Here is a 15,156-nt window from a genome sequence, read left to right on the forward strand (position 1 = left end):
AATATAATACACAGGTACTTCACATTATGATTTACTTGTCCCAAACAATATTCCTTTGACAAAGGCCATTTCTGATTTACTGATAGAGGTACTAAGTAACTCTTGACTGGGGTCACCTAAATTTGTAATAAAGCTGTGATTAGCACTCATGAAATGATTGTTCCCCAAGCCCTTGCATCATGCTGGGCCATGTATAGCACTGTATCTCAAAGCTTGGGTTGAAAGGCAGAATTTTGAGCCAATCATGGAAAGGAAATGCAGGATCTTGTTGTCCTAGTAAGTACATAAAATCCAGAAGTCAAGAAAGTATGGAAAGTAGAAAGCCAAGCAATCAGTAAGGACCCACAGGATAAAGAGAGTTCATGAAGAAATAAGAAAGAGGTCAGCTAGGTATTCAGTCTGGAAGCAGAATACACAAAAAGCCCTTGCTCAACCTATTAAGATAGGATAAAACCCTGGCATTTCCCTAAAGAGGATGATCTTTATTTTTGGATCTTTCTTTATATTGGATCCATTTATTATGGATCCAGTGATGTGGATAGCTCAGGCTCCAAGGCAGATGCACTAAAGCAATTGATGAAATCTTAAGAGATCCTGATGACAATGAAATACTACAGAATGCAGTTCATCCACCATTATTACCCTTCTAATTATACTCAGCATAAAACACATTAAGAGCTTCTCTATCCAAGATCTATATGCTTCGCAAAATGGCAACATGACATTGTGTTTTTAAGAATGTATATAACTCTTTGTCATGGAATTAGATTAATATATTATGTATAGACTATACAAATCTTAAAGTAGTATAAAAATGGTAGTTATTATTACTATTTAGACAATTTGATATGTATATATTTTTCTCCTTTTATGGAAAAAATAATTGTCCAGAAAAAAAATAATACTTTTCTATTTTTAAGGGTCTTTTTAAACTTGAGTTCTTCTGATTTTAAACTTATATCCACTATATCAAAGTTGCCTCTTGATATTATAATAATTTTCATTTACATCACTCCCCACCCATCCATCTTCCATTGTTCTGCTAATCTTTTATTCCTACTCCATTTTCTTTCTTTTGCAATCCTTCCCCTATAGATAAATAATTCAACTATATACTTTGTCATTTGCCCTTGAATCTTTTGCCCCATTAGGGCAAAGCCCTAAGCATCCCACAGCTGCTTTTGTCTTGCCAAATCCCCAAATATCCTTTCAATGTACCTTCCTTACTTTTATTCATATTCTGTTCAATACCAATTAGAGGAAATCATAAAAATGTGTTCTTGCTCTTATACAGCAATCTTTTTAATTTCCCTCTGATAAAAAGTTCACTTTTCTTTTTTTTTTCTTTTCTTTTCTTTCTTTTTTTTTTTTTTTTTTTTTGGGGGGGGGGGGGGGTTAGGCAATCTAAGCCAAATCCCTTAATTGTAGTCTTGCATTCATCTCCTCTGGTCTATCCTAGAGACTTGTCTCTTAGCCTATCGCCATTCACTTTAAGTTTTTTTATGCTTCCTACAAATATATCCAGCTTACCCTCATGGCTAAATAAACTTCAGGCTGTATTCCCTTTTCACATGAAAAACTCAAAAAAAAAAAAATTATCTATAGTTTACTTCATTTCAACTTTTATTCACTTAATCCTTTCAAGCTGATTTCCAACCTTAATCTGATTGCTTGCTTCAAAGGTATTAACAATTTCAAATGCTAAAGATTCAATGACTTTTTCTCAGCTTTTATCTTTTTTGACATCCCAGAAGTTTTTAATTCTGTTGACCATTTCCTCTTCCTAATCATTCTCTCTTTCCTTATTTTTTTTGACACTGTTCTCCTCTTCCTATTTATATGACTATACTCCTTTCAGTCTCCTTTGCTGGATTCACCATCTATATTTCTGAATCTAACTCTGAGATCTCCCAAGGTTCTATCCTCAATTATTTTCTCTCCCTCTCACTCTCTTTCTTTCTCTCCCTCTCTCCCTCTAGATAGATATACCATCCCTAGTGGGGAACTGATCAGTGCCCATGGGTTCAATTAATATTTCTAATGCAAATGATTTATGAATCTAAACAGCTAGCCTCCTTGGTTTCACCCATTCCCACATCACCAACTGCTTATTTGACATAATCCATTTGGAACGCCCATAGTATCTCAAATACTACATATTCAAAATGGAATTACTACCATTATCACAAACTGCATCCTTCCTCCATTAAAGTAATGACTATATGATGCCTGAGAAGAGAAATAGAAGGGAAAATTCCACCTAGGAGTTTAGTCACAGGCACACCCAGCTAAAGAAAAACACATAAGAGATGTAATAGATATGAGATTAATGTATAAAAGATATATTTATATGTATAAGAGTTTAAAAGTTATAGGACATTTATACAAATAATAGAAATCAGAATAATAAACTGCAAAAAAGGAAAATTTCAAAATAATACTCAAAAAAAAATCTCTTCCACAAAAACTATCAAAATATTTTTCATAAGCCTGATTAGGGATGGCATTGTTAAGCCTCTAAGTATAAATTCTGGCAGGGATGAAAAAAGACCCATTTATCCTTGGATCACTGCACAATCAAAAAAAAAAAAAAAAACTAACTCAGCTCTTTATTTGAGTGATATTTGACATTATATGGGGAAAAAAAAAAAAAGAAAAAACAAGTCCTTCATGGAGTAACCTACCCTACTATATTGCTAAAGATGGCTATTGCTAAAGATGGCTTTGTATTGTCCCTATATTCCATTCATATGAGTAAGTTTCAATAAGCTAAATAATTAATTTTCAGCACATATTCATTGACCACATCAAAGTTTAGTAAGTTCAGTTAATGGCAGTTTCAATTATAAGGCCATGAAAAATCTATAATGTTGTCAAAAGTATAATAACTAATAAATAATTCTTTACTGTAAATCATCAATAGGCAAAGTAACTACAAATACAGTCCCACAACTGTGACTTAAAGGCTGTTCTTAAAGCCCCTTATAAACTTTAGTGTCTACCAAGATTTGCAAAGGCAGCTTACTTATGGAATACTTAATGATAATTCATTTTAACAGAGTTTTTTATAAAATATCATAAAAGCCAATGATGAAATTAGGGCATTATAAATCCCATATTATGGGAAAAGGAGCCTGGATATCAGAGGAAGTTTTAAGGGAGTTCTCTAGTGTCATGCAGTAGGCAAATGTCACTAAAGTCAGATTCAAGTCTAACAATTTTCACTGTAACATGTGTGTTATATATTTCATTCTCACTTCTTCTTTAAGCCCTAATTTTTCATAGAATTCACTGCAAAAGGGCATATAACTGTTAAGGACCAGTGAAGATCCTTAGTGAAGGGGGCAGGTCAATTCTCCGTGTGAACATCTGAAAGCATTGAGAAGCAGCCTTTACTGACACAGGTGTTGCTTATGGACTGGGAATGAAATAAATTGGAGGCAGAGGGAAGAGAAAAGGTCAGACAACGCAACTGCCTCTCAGTGGTGAGGTCGGAGAACATCAACTGCCTCTCAGTCCCTTGTATCATCATCATCATCATCATCATCATCCTCTCACATGAAGAGATCCATTCTACAGGTCTGAGTTAAACCTCCAGCAGCGACTGGCTTTCTATCTGCTTCTTAGGAAATTAAAAAAATATAATCAAAACCATTTTCCTGATCAGTTTTAATTTACTTTCCAAAATTACAGAATCTCACTATCCTTTTTCTTATTAACTTGTTTTGAGTAGAAAATTTTAATTAAATCAAAATAAATCAATATCATTAACTATATATTTTGCTTTCACAAACATGTAATCACTGTATCAATCAAAGCAAAATAGCAGGAAGATGTGTTAATCTCCAATTCACTTCACAGATGCAATTTTAGCATGCCACATTTTTAATGAATATGAATCATAAGCTGTTAAAACAGGAAGGAATCTTAGAAGTTATCTATTCCAACTCTTCTTATTTTACAGATGAAAAAAATTTAAGACTAGAGAGAAATGACTTCCTTATGATCACACAGCTAGTAAGATAAAGTCAGAAACAAATCTAGATTTGTTTCTCAATCAGGAGCCTTTTCCACTAAGATAATTTATATTTATCAGCATTTCTATATATTACAACAACAAACCAACAGGAAGAGATAAATTTTATTTAAAATAATTGGAAACAAGAAAATCTAAATTATAGCTATTGTTGATAGCAAAGATTCCTCTTAACTAAAAGTAATCATCAGAGACATTATATTCATCTGTATGTTGATGTTGCCTTTTTTGATCAAGTTCATATGATTCTTGTATAATACATTTAAGTAAACTGCTTTTAGCTAAATGGGGGGAAAGTCACTAAATGAAAATATCAAATTCATTACTTCTATAAGAAATATAATTTATGATCAGGAAGTTTAACCTTTTTAAGAGGAAATCATCAAACTTAGATTTTTTGAATTTTGAATTACACATCATGTAGGTGGCTAACTATAAATTTCAATAATGATTAGATTTTTAATTATAACTATATTGTACCCTGTATATGAGCCAATAAAGTATTCAGATGCTTCTAAGTCATGTTCGCTATACCTAGTTGTGTACTTTGCAAATGAAAATATATTATATCTTTCACCTATTTGTTCCATTTCTTCCCCATGAGTAATAGAAATAAAATGGATGTACATTGAAACACTTAAGAGGAAAAAAAAATAAATAGTATATTACACTTTACCCCTATGTTGCCTTTTGCCAAAATATACTATAACCACAAGCTTTTCTTCTATACTTGATAATCCTGGGAGAGTGTGGGCCAGAAGAAAAATGACTGACTAAATGAATTCTCCACTGCTAGAATGAGACATTGATGGAAAAGGTTCATCAAAGATAGGGTGACTTGTTCCAAAACCATGGGAGGAAAGAAAGAGGGGATACAAAGACTTTGGAAAGAAGGGAGAAAAACAGAGATGTGGAAAGAAGAAAAAAAGGAAGTTAGGAAAGAAGGAAGGAAAGGAGCAAGAGAGGGAGGGAACAGGAGATAGATGAGAAAGACAGAGAGAATGGAGGAAGGAAGGCAAGAGAGATGAGAAAAGAGAGGAAGAAAAAGAAGAAATTTCTGGTAACATGGAAACCCACACTTATTGATGCTTGGGATCAGCAATTAGGCTTAAAAAGAGCTACATCCTGTTTGGTTCTAATATTTCTGCTAGGGTTGAGCAAGCAGTATTTAACAATTTAAACCACAGTTCCAAAAACAGCTGAAAATCATTATAAACACCAGTACAAGAAGAAAGTCTTTGTTAACTCCTGGAATCACAAAATTTCTCGTTCAAATCTTTTCAGTGCATGAATGAGGCTAGTGACCTTGACCCTACTGAGTTAGTCCCATACCTATTTACTTGCCTGACTGAGCATACTTTCACTTGCTGTTTTTATACCCACTTAATTAGTATTCAAATGCTTACTTCTATGATTGTATTAACCACCTTAACAATTCTAAAACCTCTGAATATGGAAATGATCATAAATACAACTTGGGGTAAAAAGAGTTTGCTTTGCTTTGTTTTTTAATCTACTCTGAAAGGAGGATCCTCAGGCTACCCTTGGCTTTATGTATTTCAGCACAGTCACAGTTGCACTGTTTTTTGTTTTCCTTCTTGACTAAATAACCAGGCTGTAGAAAAAAGGTTCCCAGCCATAGATTCTTTGTTAAGAACCTGGTGTGATAAGACGAAGCTAAATTCCATCTGAATTTTTTTTTTTTTTTTACAATTTCTATAATTTTCAAAAACACTTTTTATATGTATTTTTAAAGCTAACAAATGGCTTTTGAGACTAAAGACCAGCCTCCATATATTATAACTCATAATAAATAATTCTGATGCACAGTAACGTTGATCCATTTCCTGAAACTGAATTGCCACAGCCTCTCCCAGTCAGCTGGAGCTGTAAATGTCCTCTGAACAAAAGTCAATGTTACCAGACAACTGGGCAACTGTAATACCCTATTTTTACAGCTGTTGTCATGGCTATGGTATCTACTAAGAGTACACAAAACCACAAAAATCCCCAACACTGACACTTCCTAGTACTTTATTCATTTTCAAAATATATCTGTTATATGTGTGTATACATACATATTTCTATGAGAGGTGAGAAAAAGGAAAATAGGAAGTAATGAAAAAAAATAAGAAAAAGAGGTAAACTCTTTGGGAAAATACTGAAGAAAAATAATATGAGTTTACTTTTTCAAAATAATAAGTTTTCTCAAGTTCCAAATAATTTATTTTATTATGCATAATATTGGAAAGGGAGAATACAATATGGGTAAAAAAGAAAGAAACAATATAATTTGGGTAAAAAAAAAAACAATATAATTTGGATTTAAAAAAAAAAAAAAAAGCACAGTAAAGGTGAACTGAATAATTGTTGATTTTTAGAATAGCTGGGCCTAAAATCCTAGTGCCTTGATTCTCAGTCCATATTCAGATAATGTGCCACCTCCTATAGGAATCTTTTTCTGATGTCCCCAGAAGCTAATATCTTTATATCTATCTTATATTTATTGATTTATGTTTTTATTGTTTCCTTCATTAGACATGTAAGTTCTTTGAGAGCAGGTACTTTTTTTTCCTTTTAATCCCCTGCATTTGGCACAATCCCAGGCACAAAATAGACATTTAATAAATACTTGTTGAAGATTAACCAGGATTAATTGTTCGGATAATTTTTTTTTTCATTTCTACCATCCCTCCCGCACTGGCTATATTATCTTCCCTTACTTATCTTGACCTCTTAATGAATCAATTCAATTGTATACTATCTTTAAATGAGATTCTTAACCCCTATTTTATTACTAATAATGATTTGCCATGCCCTATCCTTGAATAAAATGCACTGTTCACTCTACTGATGCTTGGGGGGAAAAAACAAAACTAAGCTATGTGCAGTACAAATTCATGTAATATAATCTCAACTGGGTCCTCAGAGCAGCAAGGCAGTCCTTTTCTATTTCTCTAAATCAATTAACTTTTATATCCACTGACATATAGCTCTTACATGCCTAGAAATCCCACCCTCTCCCCCAATCCTATCAACTAAAAATCTTATCTCATATTAAATTGAACTTAACTGAGACTAGCTACCAGGAGTTCCTTCTTCTTCCCTCCTTCACATGTCAAATTATATAAATGTCTTCCCTGTAATCTCTTTCTTCATCCCTGTCTCACAGTAAGGGTTAGCTTTTCTCTTTGCCAAAAGAAAACTTCTTTTCATATACAAGTGATCTCATTCCGTTCCATTTTATCCAACAAATTGCCCCATCATCCTAACTCTCTCACTAATCTTTAATATCTCACTAACCTTTGGCCTTGTCTACAAAGGAAGCCATATCTCCTCCATCCTCAAGGGGAAAAAAAATACAAAACAAAACAAAACAAAACCCTTCTCCTTTTCATTGTTAAACTTCTTGATGATGGATTTACAATCCATACCTACATTGCTTTTCGAAAATTTCTCCCTCCAAAATTACCAATTTAAGGCCTTTTCTCAATTCTAGCCTTCTTACACACTCTGAAACATCTGATAATATTGATTTCTGTCCTCTCCTTGATACTATCTCCTATCTAGTCTTTAATAGCTCTCAGTTTTCCTTCTGCCCACACCTCTCAGTCTCCTTTACTGAATTTTCTTTTAGTTTACTCCCATTAAGTATAGATATCCCTCCCAAGATTCCATCCTGGGCTTCTGTCTCTTCTCCATCTACATTAGCTTAAGTCCTTTACTGATCACAGTAGTTTTCAAATATTCAATTATCATTTTTATAAAGTTAACTCTTAGACCTTAACTTCCAGTCCTAATCTCTCTGCTGACTCCAGTCCCTCATTTCCTATTTCCTAATATACATCTCAAATTTGATATTCCATAGATATCATAAAATCATCATGTTCAAAACTAAACTCATTTCTTTTCCCCTAAACCTTTCCCTTTTCCCAATTACTGTCAATGGATCATCATTCTCTCAACACCCAGGTTTCTACCTTAGAACTCCTCAACTCTTACATTTCAATTTCTTGCCAAGTTGTCTACCTTTGTTAAGATTCTTATAAGGTACTAAGACAGTGGAATTAATAAGAGAAAATAATTATCTAATTTAGCATGGTTCAGTATGTTTGATCTGATACTACAAGGAGATGGTATGGGCCAGAACTTGAAACAAGGCACTAAGTGGAATTGAGGAGACAGTGGTTAAATCTAGTTTAACACTGATTTAATCCTACAACAAATAATGGTTTCCTAATGATATAATGATTGGTGTATACTGAGTGTGGGGCATATAAGGAGGAGCTGTCATGGCCAGAAAGGAGAAGCCCACTAGAAGCTCTCGGAGGAGGAGACAGATTCATTTCATCGTCCACCTTTGTTGTGGCTGGAGGCTCAAACACAAATCTTTGGATTTGGAGACATTTGGAGGAAGCTAAAGGCAGAAGCTGGCAGAGGCAAAGGGCTAGCGGCAGGAGCTCTCAGAACCAAGAAGAGAGATAAGCCTCTAAGAAAGCTAACTAGGTCCCAGGAAAAGAGACAAGACTTTGAAGGAATCAATAAAGGATTTGGACCTTAATCTCTGGCTGCACTTGTAGTGATTATTGGCTGCCTCCCTGCCTCCAGAAGCCCCCCAAGAAACCTACTTCCAGAGAACATCATATTTTAGAGAATATTACATACCTTCACAACCAACATCTCTATTATATGCTCCCTTCTCACTTCTAATATGGCTTATCAATTTACACCTAGGCTACTAAAATAGGCTTCTTATTAGTCTCTCTACCTCAAGTCTCACTCCAATCCATCCTCCAACACAACTGACAAAGCAATCTTCCTAAAGCATTCCACCAACTCCAATGACTCTATTACTCTTAGGATCAAATAAAAAAATCTTCTATCTGGCATTTAAAATCCTTCTGAAGCTAGACTCTTCCTACCTTTCCTTGGATAAAATGTTTTATACTTTATTCTTCTTTACAAACTCTATAATCCAGGGCTTCTTCTTTAAAGCTCTTTCTATCATATAATGCTCCATTTCTGTTTTCCATGCCTAAAATGCTCTCTCATCATATTTACCTCCTGGCTTCCAGATTTCCTTTAAGCTCAGCTCAAATCTCACCTTGTTCAAGAGATCTTTACTGGTTTCTCTCAATGCTAGTTCCTTCTCTCTGAGATTACCTCCAATTGATATTGTACATATTTCAAAAATACACACCACTGTTTGCATCTGTCTCCCCTATTAGAATGACTTCTTTGAGAACTGGTGCTTTTTTTTATCTTCCTGTATATATAGCCTAGCAAAGTTTTTAGGAAATACCAAGAGATATTTTTAATAATTGTTGATTTGATTTTGTAGACTGCAAATATGTAACTCAAGATAGTTTTGAAATGCTCTAAGTGTCTACAATTAAAAGATTTTGAACATTTTCTCACATTTTCAAATTTCCATGCAAACATTAAAAATATTTTCAAAATATTTGTTTCTGCCAAAATGGTTGAAACATTTGTGAGAAAACTATGTTCAGAAGCAAACATTTTCTTTTAAAGCACTTGGAAACACTTGTATGTGTTGACATAAGCAGTATGGAATTAGCTTCTGCTTAAGTCTGGTACAAAGTACTTAGAGTAAAATGATGTTAAATTGTTACATGTAAAGCTGTTCAGTTAATAGATCTGTATCACCGAAAACATGAGGAAGTAGGAGAAACTTTAAGAAATCATTTACTACATCCCCTTGTATTCATTATTACTTAAACATAGGAGAGAGATACTGTGACCATCACTACCGACAGAAAGCATATGATAATCTCAATACATGCAGAAAAAGCTTTTGACAAAATACAACATCCATTCCTATTAAAAACACTATAAAGGATAGGGATAAAGGGAGATTTCCTTAAAATAATAAGTAGTAAAACAATAAGCAGCAGCAAGCATAATTTGTAATGGAGAGAAACTGAACACATTCTTAATAAAATCAGAGATGAAAAAAAGATGCCCATTATCACCACTATTATTCAACATTGTACTAAAAATGTTGACTTTAGCGATAAGAAAAGAAAAAGAAATTAAAGAAATTAGAATTTGCAGATGATACAATGATATACTTAGAGAATCATAGAAAATCATCCAAAAATTTATTGGAAAAAAAGTTTTAGCAAAGTTTCAGAATGTAAAATAAATACACACACAAATCATCAACACTTCTATATATTACTGACAAAGCCCATCAGCAAGAAATAGAAAGAGAAATGCCATTTAAAATAACTATAGACAAAATAAAATATTGGGATATTTACCTGCTAAGACAAAGCCAAGAACTATAGAACACAATTACAAAACATTTCTCACACAAAGTCAGAGCTAAACAATTGGAAAAATATTAATTGCTCATGGATAGGCCAAGCTAACATAAAAAAAAAAAAATGACAATTTTGTCTGCCTAATTGGTCTACTTGTTCAGTATCATACCAATCAAACTGACAAAAAATTATTTTTTAGAACTAGAAAAAATAATATCAAAATTCACCTGGAAAAACAAAAAAGGTTAAGGATATCAAGGAAACTAATGATAGCAAAACAAAACAAAATAAAGAATAGTGGCTTAGCAGTACCAAACCTAAAACTATATTATAAAGCAGCAGTTCATCAAAACCACTTAGTACTAAGTAGAATGGTGGATCAATAGAACAAATTAGATACACACAATAATAAAGGACAATAATAATCTAGTATTTGATAAACCCCCAAATTCCAGCTTCAGGAATATGAATTCACTATTTGACAAAAATTGCTAGGAAAACTGGAAAATAATGTCAGAAACTCAGCATAGACCTACATCTCACACCCCATTTCAAAATAATGTCAAAATGGGAAATGATTTGGGCATAAAGGATGATACCATAAACAAATTAGGAGAGTAAGGGATAATTTACCCATCAAATCTTTGGAGAAGAGAGGAATTTATGACTAAAGAAATGCAAAATGGACAATTTTGATTACATTAAATTAAAAAAGTTTTTGCACAAACAAAACCAACAGAAACAAAATTAAAAGGGAAGTACAAAACTGGAAAAAATTTTCATAACCAATATTTCTGATAAAATTTCATTTAGAAAATATATAAAAAACTGTCAAACTTATAAGAATATAAGTTATTCCCCAATTGATAGTCAAAGGATATGAACAGGCAATTTTCAGATGATAAAATTAAAATCATCTATAATCATATGAAAAAATTCTCTAAATCATTATTGATTAGAGAAATGAAAATTAACATGACTCTTGAGGTACCACCTCACACCTCTCAGATTAAGATGATAGTTTAAAAAAATGATAAGTGTCAGAGGGGATTCTTGGAAAACTGGGACATTAATGCATTGTTGGTGGAGTTGTAAAATGATCCAACCATTCTGGAAATCAATCTGGAACTGTGCCCAAAGGACTATTAACACTGTGTATATTCTTTGACCCAGCAGTACCATTGCTGATCTGTATCCTAAGAAAATCATAAAGGAGGGGAAAGGATCCATATGTGCAAAAATATTTGTAGCAGCTCTTTTTGTGGTAACAAAGAATTGGAAAATGAGTAGATATCCATCCATTAGGGAATGGATGGATAAGTTATGGTACATGAAGGTAATGGAATATTATTGTTCTATAAAAAAATGACGAACAAGCTGATTTTAGAAAAGCTTAGAAAGATTTACATGAACTGATGCTGAGCAAAACAAGCAGAACCAGGAATACAATATATATAATAATAGCAAGAATGTGCGATAACTATAAAAGATTTGGTTCTTTTCAATGGTTCAGTGACCCAAAGCAATCCCAATAGACTTTGGATAAAAACTGCCATCTGCATCCAGAAAAAGAACTATGAAGATTGAATGTAAAAAAGCACATGCTATGTTTGTTTCTTTTTTCTGTTTTCTTTCTCTTTCCCATGGTCTTTCCCTTTTGCTCTCATTTTTCTCTCCCAATCTAATTCATAAAGCAATGTGTATTAAAAATAAACTATAGAGAAGAAATTCCCTCTGCCAAGTAGCTACTATACCGCATGACTTCTCTTACACTAATACCTATATTTTAGAATGCCTATATATTAGGAAATCTTGTTTCTGAAGAAAATAGGGAAATGGAACAATCTGAATATTACTTTGGTTAATAAGAACGAAATAGAGGACTAGGGAGCTTATCATAAATGATTTGGTAGAGATAACAGGGATAAATTAAAGACAGAAATAGAAGACTGCCTTCTCAACATGTCTTGTGAACTGTTCCTCAAATATGCCTTGTACTTTCCCATCTCAAAGGATTTATACTCCTCCTCCTTCCATGTGAGTCTTTCACTGTTGTTGTACCTATGTTCAAGTCCTATTAATTTCAAACCCCAGAACAAATCATTCAGGTAAAGATGGTAAGTTCCATTTGGACAAACTGAGTTTGGGAAATCTATTGGATATCCAAACTGAAACATTCAAAGGCAATAAGTATTGATGGACTGACTCTCAGTATAGAGATTAGAGCTAGATAAAGAAATAAACTTGGGAGTCATTTTCATAGAAGTGATAGTTTGAGATCATTAAAGCTGAAGGATAAAATTTTAATATGGAGAAATGTAATACCAGGTTGACAGTTACTTAACTCTCTATTGCAAAAACCATAAAATGTTTAAGAGTTGAAAAATACTTGCCTCACAACAGCTCTATGGGATATTTAGTACAAGTGTAATCATCATTTCTCTTTATACCACAATGAACTTTAAAAAAAAAGAGTATTAAGAAAGAAGAAGAGGAAAAGAAAGAGGAGGAAGGAAGAGAGAAAAAGGAAAGGAGGAAGGAAAGAACAAAGGAAGGGAGGAAGAAATGAAGGAAGGAAAGAAAGAAGGAAGAGGAGGAAGGAAAAAGGGACAAAGGAAGGAAGGGAGGGAGGGAAGAAGGGTGAGAGAGAAGGAGGGAAGGAGGCAGGGAGAGAAGGAAGAAGGAAATACAGGACCTGGCATTCGAAGCCTTCACAATTTGGGTTCAGTTTACTTCCCCATCATTATTTTATGCTACTTTCCTTTGAGCATTCTAAATTTTAGACAAATTAAGTGTCTAAGCTGTTTAGTCTCATTCTTCCTTTTTTGGGCTCTATGCAATTCTGTGAGCCACTATATGGACCATATTCCTTCCCTATCACTGCTTTTTGAAATCTTTGTTTTTATAAAAGTCCTATTCATGGGTTGTCTTCTATAATGCTTTCCATGATGCCCTGTTATAAAAGTGAGCTGAATTTACTCAGATTTTCTTAAAATTCTGTCTGGTTCTCTTTTCTCTGTTTTATCAGAACCTATTTTTTATCAATATTACTTAAGTATGTTAACTCTTCTACTAGAATGAAAACTCTTTGAGAGAAAAGATTAAGATATTTTTTAAATCACTATATCCCTAGCACAAACAATAATGTTTCACCCATATTAATTCACAAGATTATAACCTAGAGCTAAAAAGTACATCATAGGCCATCCAATCTAATCCCGCCATTAAACAGGAAAAATAAGGCATAAGGAAATGGCATAGTCAAGGATATACAAGTAGCATCATCCGAATTAGGATTTAAACCCAGATTCTCTGACTCAAAAACAAGTGTTTCTTTCCCTTATATATCATGAGTTCTTAATCTAGTGATATAAACCTCTTTTTAAAAAAAACTTTAATAATTATATCTCAATATAATTAGTTTCCTTTGTAATCCTTTGTTTTATTTTATACATTTAAAAATATTATTCTGTGAAGGAGTCAAGAAGTTTTTCCAAGTTGTCAAAGGGGTACATAATACAAAAAGTTAGGAAACCCCTAACTTACATCTAAAATATACTCCTCTTCTCACTTTCATCTCTTATAACTGTTACTTGACCCTAAGGCTTAACCCAAGAGCTGCCTTCAAAATAAAATCTTTCCTTAATCATCCAGCTGCTGGCATCAGCCTCCAAACTCACCTTGTATATATTTTGCATATGCCTATAAATGTATATTTTTTCTCTGTGTTAGTCTGTAAGGTCCTGGAGGGCAGGAGGTTTGAACTTTTGTCTTTGCATTTCCTTAGCTCTTAGCATTCTGCCTAGAATGTAACAGGTGCTTAACAAATATCTGCTTGTAAAGCCTTTTTTCAGTAGATGAGGGCTTCTTTCTCTACTGGCATAGCCTTCTAAAACCCAGGCCTTAATATCAGGATGGCCACAACTGTGTCGCAGTGAGTGTTACCACTTTATAAACCTAGAGAGACTGAGCCCACTAGGTTCTGTGAGTCAAGAAGAAAAACTTGACAGGATTATTTGTACCTCATAGGAGTTATTGAGAAGCAGATATTTAGAAAGTAAGGAATTTACATGCATTTCCTCAACAATTCAATTCTACAAAAATCAAACGCCTAGTCTAATCTGATGTGGTAACTGCCCTTATGAAGCTTACAGGTTAACAGAGAACTAAAATATATATAAAGAAATCAATAACATTCTAAAAACACACCCATATATGCACACATATACATATATTCTGCTAAGGAAGAATGAACAGAACTTAAAAAAACAATTTCACATGGAGAGGGGAGAGGCACCCAAACTATTATTGGGAAAGAAAATGCTAGTCACATAATCATGGTCCTCCAATGTGTAAAGGAGATAAACCAAGATTTAAGTCTTTTTTAATATCACTAATTACATCTCCCTTTGTCTCTCTATAGCTCATTTTTTATGAGAACTGGATTTGATCCATACCTCACACTTACATGTACATTTATATATATAGGTGGGTCTTTCTACCTGTGTCATATATATAATATATATATTTCTCTTTCTCGTTTTAAATTTTTCATAAGCATCTTAAAAGTTATTTGGAAAAAATGAATTAATAAAGATAAAACTAAATGAACTTAATTAATGTATGGTGGTCAATAGTCAAGTAATCATATGGGTAAAGTGAAATGAACAAAGAGAACCAAGGTAAATAATCCTAAAGGATGATATACAGAGTGATATGATTAAGAGCAGAAGGCCAGGAATCTGTCCTCAACTGAACCAAAGTTCAGGGATCTGGCTGTAAAGTAGACAGGAAGTCAGAGATTTATACCAAAATGGACATGAGTCCAAGGAA

The 15,156-nt window shown here is 33.3% G+C and overlaps 1 protein-coding gene across 1 annotated transcript in view; it reads right to left on the reverse strand.

Annotated features, from left to right (window-relative positions):
- Positions 1 to 15,156, reverse strand: part of DST (dystonin) — a 591,073-nt gene that overhangs the window by 262,615 nt on the left and 313,302 nt on the right. The window lies entirely within an intron of this gene.

The sequence above is a fragment of the Antechinus flavipes genome, chromosome 4 (genome assembly GCF_016432865.1).
Source record: "Antechinus flavipes isolate AdamAnt ecotype Samford, QLD, Australia chromosome 4, AdamAnt_v2, whole genome shotgun sequence".
Taxonomy (NCBI): domain Eukaryota; kingdom Metazoa; phylum Chordata; class Mammalia; order Dasyuromorphia; family Dasyuridae; genus Antechinus; species Antechinus flavipes.